The sequence below is a fragment of the Cebus imitator genome, unplaced genomic scaffold (genome assembly GCF_001604975.1).
Source record: "Cebus imitator isolate Cc_AM_T3 unplaced genomic scaffold, Cebus_imitator-1.0 Scaffold303, whole genome shotgun sequence".
NCBI classification, from domain to species: Eukaryota; Metazoa; Chordata; class Mammalia; order Primates; family Cebidae; genus Cebus; species Cebus imitator.
Genome location: NW_016107618.1, coordinates 306,164 through 317,800, shown reverse-complemented (window position 1 = coordinate 317,800; position 11,637 = coordinate 306,164). Strand labels below are relative to the sequence as shown.

The following is an 11,637-nucleotide window of genomic DNA, read 5'->3' as shown; positions in this document are numbered from 1 at the left end:
GATGGAGTCTTGCTCTGTCGCTCAGGCTGGAGAGCAATGGCACGATCTCGGCTCACTGCAACCTCTGCCCTCCACCTCCTGGGTTCAAGTGATTTACCTGCCTCAGCCTCCGGAGAAGCTGGGATTATAGGTGCCCATCACCACACCTGGCTAATTTTTGTATTTTTAGTAGAGACGGAGCTTCGCCATGTTGACCAGACTGGTATTGAACTTCTGACCTCAGGTGATCTGTCTGCCTCAGCCTCCCAAAGTGCTGGTATTATAGGTATGAGCCACCATGCTCAGCCCCTCACTGTAATAGAATTAACGGAAGCCAATGGTTGGCTAGATGGGGGAAGGGGACTGAAGAAGAAGGATAAATAAAGGACAATATCCACGTTTTCTACTTGAGCAACTGAATGATGGTACCACGCACAAAAATAAGTTAACCTGGAGGAGAATCAAGTTTGGAGATGGAAGAGAGTATCTTTATTTTGAGGGGTTTGTGGAAATCAAGGTGAAGATCAAGTAGGCACTAAGTCAAATAAGCCGTGAGCTTAGAACAGAGAGATGTGGGCTGGGCATTTAGGTTTGGGTGGTAACTAAAGCAATGGATGTGGTAAGATTGACAAGGGAGAATCTGGAGAACACAAAGAACCTGTATCAGAACCCTGTGAGACACAAAATTTGAGGGAGGGACAGGAAAAGTAGCAATCAGGGAAGTAACATAAAAAAACAATGAGAGCAGTATCTTAGAAGAGCTCAGGAAAGAAATTGTTTTATACAGGACTGAGCAGTTCCTATGGGTTTGGAGAAACTAGAATGAAAGAGAAGTGAGGCAATGCAAAGAGTATAAATAAATATTTCACAAGTTTGGCTGTTAAGAGCAGGAGAGAGAGACTAGCAGCTGACAGGCGATGCACAGAGATTTTTTTCTTTTTTTAAATTTAAGATGGGAGAGATGTGTGCTTGCCAGAAAACAAAAAGTGTAGCCAGGGAAAAATGAATATAGAAGATAGGCAATATTAAGGAATGCTGAGGAGGCAGGACACAGGAGACACAATCTCAGACAGGAAGAAAAACATCTCTTACTCAAAAGGAGGGAGAGGGGAAAGGATGGCTGTGGAAGCAGGTAAGTTTGCTGATTGGATAGCAGTAAGTTAAAGTTTGCTCACTTACTTATTCAACAAATACTTTTGAGTGCCTGGCAGATGTAAATGCTGATAATACAAAGTGAACAAAACAAAGTCTTGAACCTATATTTCAGATGGGAAACTTACATTTTAGGTGGCACTATATGTATAGTTAGGTGTGGTGATATGTACCTATAGTCCCAGCTACTTGGGAGGCTAAGTGGGGAGATCACTTGAGCCCAAGAGGCTGGGCAACATATGAGAGAGAGAGAGAGAGAGAGAGAGAGAGAGAGAGAAGAGAAAGAAAAGGAAGGAAGGAAGGAAAAGAGAAAAAGAGGAAGGAAGGAAAGAAAATCTATATCTCAATGTCATTGTGGGGTAAGTGCTATGAGGAAAATAAGCATAAGGAAAGAAAGTCTTGCAGGGGTATCTGTTTAAAATGAGGTACCTAGATTCAGCTTCTCTGAGGTGGAAAATGAGAAAGCAAGTCATTAAAGATCTAGAAAGAGCATTCCACGCAGAAGGAATAACAGATGTAAAGGGCCTGAGGCAGGAGTATGCTTGGCACCATCAAAGAACAGCAAGGACTGCTGGGCGCAGTGGCTCACACCTGTAATCCCAACAGTTTGGGAGGCTGATGGATCACCTGAGGTCAGGAGTTCGAGACCAGTCTGGCCAACATGGTGAAAACCCTTCTCTGCTAAAAATAGAAAAAAAATAGCTGGGGATGGCAGCAGGTGTCTGTAATCCCAGCTACTTGGGAGGCTGAGGTAGGAGCATTGCTTAAACCTAGGAGGCAAAGGTTGCAGTGAGCCAAGATCATGCCATTTGGGAAAAAAAAAAAAAAAAAAAGTAGGAGGCCAGTGCTGCTGGAGCAGAGTAAGGGAGCATGAGAAAGGTTTGAAGTCAGAATGATAGGCTGGGGTTAAATCACAGAGGTCTGGTAGACTTTGGTAAGGACTTTAGATATTTAGTCTAAAAGTCATGGGGAGCTCTTGGAAGGTTTTGAGCAGAGAAGTGACATGATCTAATTTATGAAAGAATAACTTTGGCTGCTATGTGAATAATAAATGGCGAGCAGCAAGAGTGGAAGTTGGGAGTCTAGTTAGGAAGTGACTACAGTAGTCCAGATGAAAAATGATGATGGCCTGGGCCGGGGTGGTGTTTGTGGAGGAGTAGGAAATCACTGAATTATGAATCTAGTCTAAAAGCAGAGCTCGCAGTAGGTAATGAAAGATCCAAAGTGGGATGTGAAAGAAAAAGCAGAGAGCCTCAAATACCTCAGATAGAACGCTGGTTAAGATAGAATTGGTTCCTTCAGAGAAATTCTAGCCCATGTGGATAAGTACATAACAAGAGAGAAGGGGAGGAAATGTGTACTTGTTAGATGCCTCTGTGTCCCAGTTTTATGCGTCATCCCATTAAATCCTCTCCACCACCTTTGGTGATGTTATTATCCTTAATTTTAGAAATCATAAAATTAAGTAATTAAAATTTAATTAATGTAATAGTTTCCTCATCACAGCTAATATGTGAATTTTAACTCAAAGCTGTCTAACAGTTAAGTTCTTTTCACTAACACTGTTCTACAAAAAGTATAGCTGAAAAAGAGGAAATAATACTCTTATAATACTAGTACCAATAAAAAAATTATTTTGAAGCAAACTAATACTTGAAAAACAGCAGCTTTAATTAGACAATAAAACAAAGGTATGTATTCATTTTGGGACCAGCTCTGAATAAGACTTTTGGGCTTCAGAGGCTAACTGCACTAGTTATTTCAGATTTCTAATTTCACTTTTAAATGAGATTTATTCCCAGTACAACTTTCACACTTATTAACATTGATGCCATTTGTTTTTTCTCTTGTAAATTGAGGTAATATATATTATCTTTACCATTTAAAGTGCACAGTTCAGTGGTAATGAATACACTCATATACTTTTTCCGCCTTCATCCCCTACTCCATCCCCTCCTTTCTGGCCTCTGGTAACCACCAATCTACTCTGTGTCATCATAACATCCACGTATGTAGTTCCCATGTATGACTGATAACATGCAGTATTTATCTTTATGTACTTGGCTTATTTAACATAGTGGTCTCCAATACCATCCATGTTGCTGCAAATAAGAGGATTTAATTGCTTTTTATGGCCGATTAATATTTCATTGTGCTTATATGCCACACTTTATTCATCCATTGTTGGGCACTTAGGTTGATTCCATACTTTGGCATACAATGCTACAATAAACATGGGAGTGCAGATATCTTTTAGATATGCAGATTTCTTTTGGATATTCAGTAGTGAAACTGCTAGGTCATATGGTAATTCTATTTTTAGTTTTTTGAAGAACCTCCATACTGTTCTTCAGAGTGGTTGTACTAGTTTACATTTCCACCAACCATGTACAAGGGTTCTCTTTTCTCCAGATCCTCACTAGCATCTGTTATTATCTGTTTTTTTAAATACAAGTCATTTTAACTGGGGTGAAATAACATGTTTTAATTTGCATTTCTCTAATGATTAGTCATGTTGGACATTTTTTCATATATCTGTTGGCCATTTTTGTCTTCCTCTGAGAAATGTTTGTTCAGATCTTTTGCCCACTTTTTAGATTATTTGTTTTTTGGGTTTTGTGGGTTTTTTTTTTTTTTTTCTTTTATTAAATTGTTTGAGCTCTTTGTTTATTCTGGTCATGAATCCCTTGTTGGATGGAAAGTTTGAAAATATTTTCTCCCATTCCATGGGTTGTCTCCCCAACTCTGTTGATTGTTTTCTCTGCTGTGCAGAAACTTTTTAGCTTAATGTAATCTCATTTGTCTATTTTTGCTTTGTTGTCTGTGCTTTTGAGGTCTTGCACAAAAATAATCTTTTGCCAAGACCAAGGTCCTGGAGCACTTCCCCAGTGTATTCTTCTACTGGTTTCATAGTTTCAGGTCTTAGATTTAGACCTTTAATCCATTTTGATTTGATTTTTGTGTATGGTGAGAGAGAGGAATCTTGTTTCATTCTTCTGCATATAGTTATCCAGTTTCCCCACATCATTTATTGAAAAGGTCATCCTTTCCCCATTCTATGTTCTTGGCACCTTTGTTAAAGATGAGTTGGTATATCCGGATTCTCTATTCTGTTTCATTGGTCTATGTGTCTATTTTTTTTTTTTTTTTTNTTTTTTTTTTTTTTTTTAATTCCAGCACCATGTTGTTTGAGGTATTAAAGCTTTGTAGTAAATTTTGAAGTCTGGTAGTATGATGCTTCCAGCTTTGTTCTTTTTGCCCAGGGTTGTTTTGGCTATTTGGGGCTTTTATGGTTCCGTATATATTTTAAAATGATGCCCTTTGTGTTTGATCCACGAAAAGGGAGACATCCAGAGCTGAACACAGTTTTCCCTGAGAATTTTGTCAAGAGCTAGAAGAGAAAGGGGAAGAAGTACATGAACAACTGCATATAGTGATATTCACTCTAAACTCTGCTATACAGAAACTTAAGAGGAGGATTATAGTGTGGAGCTGGGAACCCAAGGAAGCCTATCCATAGTTCCATATCGCTGACATAAGATTCTTAGTATACGGACACTTGAACAATTCAATATGTTAATAAGTCTGAGTTTCTATCTGGACAAGGGTCTTGGGGTAAGGAGCCAGGGGAAAGGTTATTTTGTTTCCTTATACTTCTCTCAGTAAATGTTTATACCATCTTTTCTTCTTTTTTGGAGACAGAGTCTTGCTCTATCCCCTGGCTTGAGTGCAGTGGCGCGATCTCCGCTCACTACAACAACCTCCGCCTCCTGATTCAAGCAATTCTCATGTCTCAGCCTCCTGAGTAGCTGAGATTACCTCAGTAGAGACTAGGTTTTGCCATGTTGGCCAGGCTGGTCTGGAAGTCCTGACCGTGGCCTCCCAAAGTGTTGGGATTACAGGCGTGAGCTACCACACCTGGCCTATACTGTCTTTTCAACCATGAGAAACATAAGCTAAAGACTGGGCATATGATAAGAGTTGTCAGCAAAACATTGAAGGAAGAGACAAGGAAAGGGCAAGAGCACGTATTGGAAAGGGCTGAGGCAATTAATGGGCTAAGAAGGTACAGTACAGAGGTTCAGGAGAGGGAGGTGAAACTCAGAATGACTGGCTGTATCTCAGGTATACAGCCTTGGATAAGTTGCTTACTTTTCCTGAACCTCAGGATCCTCATCCTGTAAATGGGGATAAGTAAGAGTAAAAATAGGACCAACCTCATAGACTCCTGTGACGATAACATGATATAATCCATTTGAAGTACATAGCAAAAGGGCTCAACAAATGTTTGCTACTATTATTAAATTTCACTAATAGTGAAACTTTAGACAAGTGGCTTAAAGTCTTTGCTGTTTATTTCTTCAGCTACAAAATGATGGGTAGAACCAGGTGATACTGAAGATTTCTTTATAACTTTATTTAATTACGATGTTTTGTGTGTTGTACTCAAAGTGGTAGAAAAGAAATCAGGAATCTCCCTTAGTTGCCACCAGGTGGCAGTAATGAGGAGTTTAACAGCCATCCCATTTTAGGGAAAGCTTATCAGTTTTTCAGTGTACAGGTGCAGAACTACTGTTAACATTTTGATATATAATCTTCCATCTAGACCTTTTTTCACATGTATATGCCAATTTTTATTTTACAAAAATGTGGCTACGAGACATACTGTTTTGTAATCAGCTAAAACACCACAAATATATGGTGATCACCTTCCATATCAATTAATGTAGTTCTACATCATCATGCTTAAGAGCTTCGTGGTATTCCACAGGAATTTATTTAAACCATACTTTGTTAAAAGCATCCTCTACTTGTCAAAAATGAATGTATTTAATTGGTTTGGTATTGGGCAATGTTTCAATAAACATCTTTGCCATATGATCTAGTTATTTCTCAGGGAAATTTTCCAGAGGTGGAATGTTTGGGCAAGGCGTATGTACTTAAAAAAATTTTTTTTTAAATGGTATTACCATTTGTCTTTTCCTATATAGGTTTTTGTGTCTAATAGAGCAAGGTCCCTTATCTCTCTCTCTCTTTTTTTTTTTTTTTTGCAAGGTCCCTTATCAGTGCCTTTCTTCAGAATATGAATTGACTATTCTGAAGCATTTATTCTTCAGGGTGAAATTTACAATCATTTTGTCAAATTTGCCACTTCCTTTTCTCTAAAAATTCCACTGGAATTTTGATTGCTATTGTGTCCACTTTACAGATTAACTTGAAGAGAATTTGTATTATTATGACATTATGTCTTTCCATCCAGCAGCATGGTACTCTCCTTCATCCATTTCCTCTGTCGGTAAAATTTGAGTATTATTTACCATTTAGTTTACTTCTGGATATTTCATATTCTTTATTACTATTAATACTTTTTTTCTATACTTTTCAAATGGTTTTTGCTGGTACATAGAAACACTATTAATTTCAGAATTACTGATTTTTTAATTTTTTGAGACAGGGTATCAATTTGTCACCCAGGCTGGAATGCAGTGGCACGATCTCGGCTCACTGCAACCTCTGCCTCTTGGATTCAAGCGATTCTCCTGCCTCAGTCTCCCAAGTAGCTGGGATTACAGATGCATGCCACCACACCCTGCTAATTTTTATATTTTTAGTAGAGACGGGATTTCACCTTGTTGGCCAGACTGGTCTCTAATTCCTAACTTCAGATGACCCACACCCCTCAGCCTCCCAAAGTCCTGGGATTACAGGCGTGAGCCAACATGCCCAGCAGAATTACTGATTTTTTAATTGGTAATTAATTACCAAACTTGCTTAATGGTTCTAATACTCTTTAGTTTATCTATCCATTCATCCACTCTACAAATATTTACTGAGTATGTACAATGTGCCAAATGCTATTCTGGGTCCTGGAAATAGCAGTAAAAAATCTGTTCTCAAGGTCTTTATGTCTTACTGAGAGGAAATACTAGAGAAAGAAATATATGACAGGTGGTGATAAGTGCTAAGGAGGTGGTGGTGAGGGGGAAGCATAGAAAGGAGAATGGAAAGTGACCAGGAAAGATACTCTCTCAGATAGTGTATTCAAATAAGCCCCCTCTGATGAGCTGAAGTTTGAGGAGACACCCAAAGTGATGTTGCTTTTCTTGGGTTTTCCAGGTAGATATTTACATCACTATGCTCTTTTCCAGTAACAGCAAGATTTCCAAGCTCCTGAAGATTGCCTGTCCAGTGGCAGCAACACCAAAGACTTAGACTGTAAAGAAAGCCTCTAAAATTCCCAAGTGTTCCTGGATTTAAATAACACATCCAAAGTTCCTCCCAGTCACAACTCCAGCTGGATTTTTGAGGCACACAGAGTTGAGTGTGATCCTGGTAAATCTGTCCGTGATGCCATCAAAATATCCACCCGCTTTATACACTGCCTAAGAGAATAATTCTAAGAGATTATAATTACAAGCTATAAACCGCTTAAAAGAACAATCCCAAGAGGCTATAATGAGTCCTTCTTTTTAAAAAAAAATTAGAAATAACCCCATCATACCTCATTTGCCTATTTGCATCTTTTAGAGTCAATTGTATAGAATTGTAACAACATCATGCTTTGCTCTAATCTAGCCTAATTTCCCACTCCTCTTTTTTTTCTTTTTTTTTTTTTTTGAGGCAGCATCTCTCTGTTGCCCAGGCTGGAGTGCAGTGGCATGATCTCGGCTCACTGCAACCTCCATCTCCTGGGTTCAAGCAATTCTCCTGTCTCAGCCTCCAGAGTAGCTGGGATTACAGGTGTGCGCCACCACACTCAGCTAATTTTTGTATTTTAGTAGAGATGGGGTTTCGCTATGTTGGCCAGGCTGGTCTTGAACTCCTGACCTCAGGTGATCTGCCTGCCTCAACTCCCAAGATGCTGGGATTACAAATGTGAGCCACCCGGCCTCCAGCTCCTCTTAATCTGTGTTGACCCTTCCACAGTATTGTCATTAGTCAAATCTCCTAATCCTTAACCCTTTTTCTGAACATTCTTTTCATTTTCTTACTCTAACCAAAACCTAACCATCTCCTAATAATATTGCTTTCCCTACAGTACTCTCAAATTGTGTCTGCTTTTAAAAATCACTCAACTCACTTACCAAAGGGGCCTAGAGATGAAGTAGGTGTCCTGTTTATTACCCTCTGACAATTCCAGATCCTTTTTTTCCTTTGAAAATTCTAGTTCTCTTGACCATATCATTCATTCTCCTTTTTTTGTACAATCATCTACTGTGCTCCTAGTCTCTCACCCTCATCACAGAAGAGCTTAGCATGCAGTGTCTTGTTTTCCTTTCCAATGCTACTGCTGTCATTATTCTTAACATTAACAATCCATCTATTACCTCAACTATGGATGGTGCTACATGATTTGCCTTGCCTGCTTCTTCACCTTCACATCCTGCCACTCTCCCCTGTTAAGTGAGAAACTGTGAAGTGTCTTAGATTTCATCCTTCTTGCAAGCTAATAGGTTAGCTTGTCACAGTTTCATATACATATATTGGCAGAGAACACCAGACTGCTGGGCTACTGCCATAAAAGATTTGTTACTCAAAGCACAAAGCATTTACAACACCTTATGTCATTTCCCCATACCTCATTTCCCATAAGCCAACAGATGTTTCCTGTGCAGTGGGTTCCATCACAGGTGAAGAATCTTAAATTTGGAAGACTCCAAGCTTTTATCAAAGCTGCAGATGACCTATCCATTCCTCCCACTTGGGAGAGATATTACTCATTATCTTGAAATGTAAGTGAATTTCCTCTGGGGAAGAGGAAGAAGGCCTCTCTAGGTTTATTACTCTGGAATTTAGTACATATTGGGGTTTTGGAGGTGGATATTCATATCATTATGTGCTTTCTCACCTGCAGAAGACTAGTCTGAACTTGTGGCAGGAAGCTATCCAGCTTGATTGCTTGCTAAAACAAAAATATCAATAGTCTTAGCAGGATTTAAATAAGATCCAGCATCTCAGAACAGAATATTCAAAATGTCCATGATACAGTCCAAAATTACAAAGCATATTAAAAAAACAGGAAAATCTCAATTTATATAGGGGAAAAAAGGACAATGTTGAGATAACACAGATGATAAAATTATGTGATGAAGGCTTTAAAGCAACTATTAATATTTGTTAGGAGACTATTCTCCATTGATCTCTTTCATTTCTGCATGTGTTCTAGGCAAAAGCATTAACGGCTTTTTCTCTGAACTAACTCTTTGGGCTGTTCATATAGCAAACATCCTTGGAAGATAGAATGTCTTCCTTTATGACCAAGGACAGATGTTTTTGCTTTCCAGGATAAAAAAAGATAATGTCTTTCTTCAGGGCAAGGCTGGGCTTTATTAAAGACTGGTGTTTCCCACAGAGTTCTTCTATAACAAAATCCACTACATATACAGGTATCACGGGGTCGTCATAGCATCACTGTGTGGGAACTGAGGCTTACAAAACTGGGTTAAATGCTGGTACTCTGCCTCCTGCTATTCGTGTGGGTAATAAACTGTCCTTTGTCTCTGACCCAGGAGTCTCGTGTCTTCTGTCACTATTCATAAAATTGTGGCAGCCTAACTTGTTAACTTGCAAGTAAGGTAAAAATCTCAGGCCCTTCAAAGTTCTTGACTTTGTTATAACAATTCTCCTACAAAAAATCACAAGCATTTTTGAAACCAATAAAAAAAAATAGAAAGTATCAGCAAAGAAATAGAAGACATAAAGAAGAATCAAATATAGCAAGGTAAACATGACAGAGTCAATGAATTTGTAAATAGAGCAATAAAAATCAAGCAATCTGAAAAGCAGAGAGAAAAAAGATTAGAAATGACAAAAGGTGCTGAAAAATTTAGAATAATAGAAGAAAACATCTCAAATTTGGCAAAAGACAAATCTACAGATTCAGGAAGTTCAACAAATCCCAAACAGGATGAACATATAAATTTATAACCAAACACATCATAATCAAAATGCTGAAAAATGAAGACAAAGAAAAAAATCTTGGAAGCAGCTAGGGAAATTCAAAGTACTACCTACACAGAAACAACCTGAATCACAGCAAATCTTTCAGCAGGATCCATGCAAACCACAGAAGTGGCACAATATTTTTAAAGTGCTGAAAGAAAATAATTGTTAACATAGAATACTACATCCAGTGAAAATATCCATCAGAAATTCAGGTGAAATAATGGCATTCTCATAATGAAAACAAACTAAAAGAATTTATTTCTAGCAGAGCTGTTCTAAAAGAATTGCTAAAGAAAATTCTTCAGACAGAAATGATACCAGAAGGAAACCTGAAACATCAGGAATGAAGGAAGAGCACAAGAAACAGTAAATATGTGTAAAAATAGTAGCCTATTCTCCTTTTAAGTTCTTTTTTTTTTGTTTAAATATATATATATACCCTAAGTTCTGGGATACATGTGCAGAAAGCGCAGGTTTGTATACATGTGCCATGGTGGTTTGCTGCACCCATCAACCCTTCATCTACATTAGTATTTCTCCTAATGCTATCCTTCCCCTAGCCCCCTACCCACTGACAGGCCCCAGTGGGTAATGTTCCCCTCCCTGTTTGTGTGTTCTCATTGTTCAACTCCCACTTATGAGTGAAAACATGTGGTGTTTGGCTTTCTGTTCCTATGTTAGTTTGCTGAGGATAATGGTTTCCAGCTTCATCCATGTCCTTGCAAAGGTCATGAACTCATCCTTTTTTATAGCTGCACAGTATTCCATGGTGTATATGTGCCACATTTCCTTTATCTAGTCTATCATTGATGGGCATTAAGTTCTTTAAAAATATATTAGAAGTGGCAGATTAGTGCCCTCAAAAAAAAAAAAAAGAAAATATAAAAATATATTGGACAGTTGAAAACAAAAATTGTATCATTGTCTGATGGGGTTTTCAACATATGTAGATTTAAGTCATGACAACTCTAAAGGGTAGAGGATAAGTGCTCCTGTATGGTAGTAAGATTTCTACATTCTACTTAAAATGGGGGGAAAAGACATTCTAAGCAGATTCGAAAAATCTAAATATGTATATTTGCATCATGTGAAACTCATTTTTGCCTCAAGGTCTTTCCAGTAGCTTTTATTTTTGTCTGAAAAAATGTTCCCCAGTAGGTATGCATCATTTGCCCTCAACTAGTTCATGTGTCTGTATAAATGCCACCTCCTCAAGGAAGCCTTCCCTTAACCACCCTCATAAAATAACAACCTCTTCTCATCAGATTCTATCTTTACATTTGGTTTTATTTTCTTCATTCATCGTTATCCAAAATTTGATATTTTTGTTAATTTATCTTCCCACGGGGCCGGGCGCGGTGGCTCAAGCCTGTAATCCCAGCACTTTGGGAGGCCGAGGCGGGTGGATCACGAGGTCAAGAGATCGAGACCATCCCGGTCAAAATGGTGAAACCCCGTCTCTACTAAAAATACAAAAAATCAGCTGGGCATGGTGGTGCGTGCCTGTAATCCCAGCTACTCGGGAGGCTGAGGCAGGAGAATTGCCTGAACCCAGGAGGC

At 38.6% G+C, this 11,637-nt stretch overlaps 1 long non-coding RNA gene across 1 annotated transcript in view; it reads right to left on the bottom strand.

Moving 5' to 3' along the window:
• Nucleotides 1-3,663: 3,663 nt before the first annotated feature.
• Nucleotides 3,664-11,637, bottom strand: part of LOC119467547 — a 27,492-nt gene continuing 19,518 nt past the window's right edge. The window contains exon 2 of the long non-coding RNA XR_005196084.1: nt 3,664-4,522. This is a non-coding gene — a long non-coding RNA (uncharacterized LOC119467547). The remainder of the gene's footprint in view (nt 4,523-11,637) is intronic.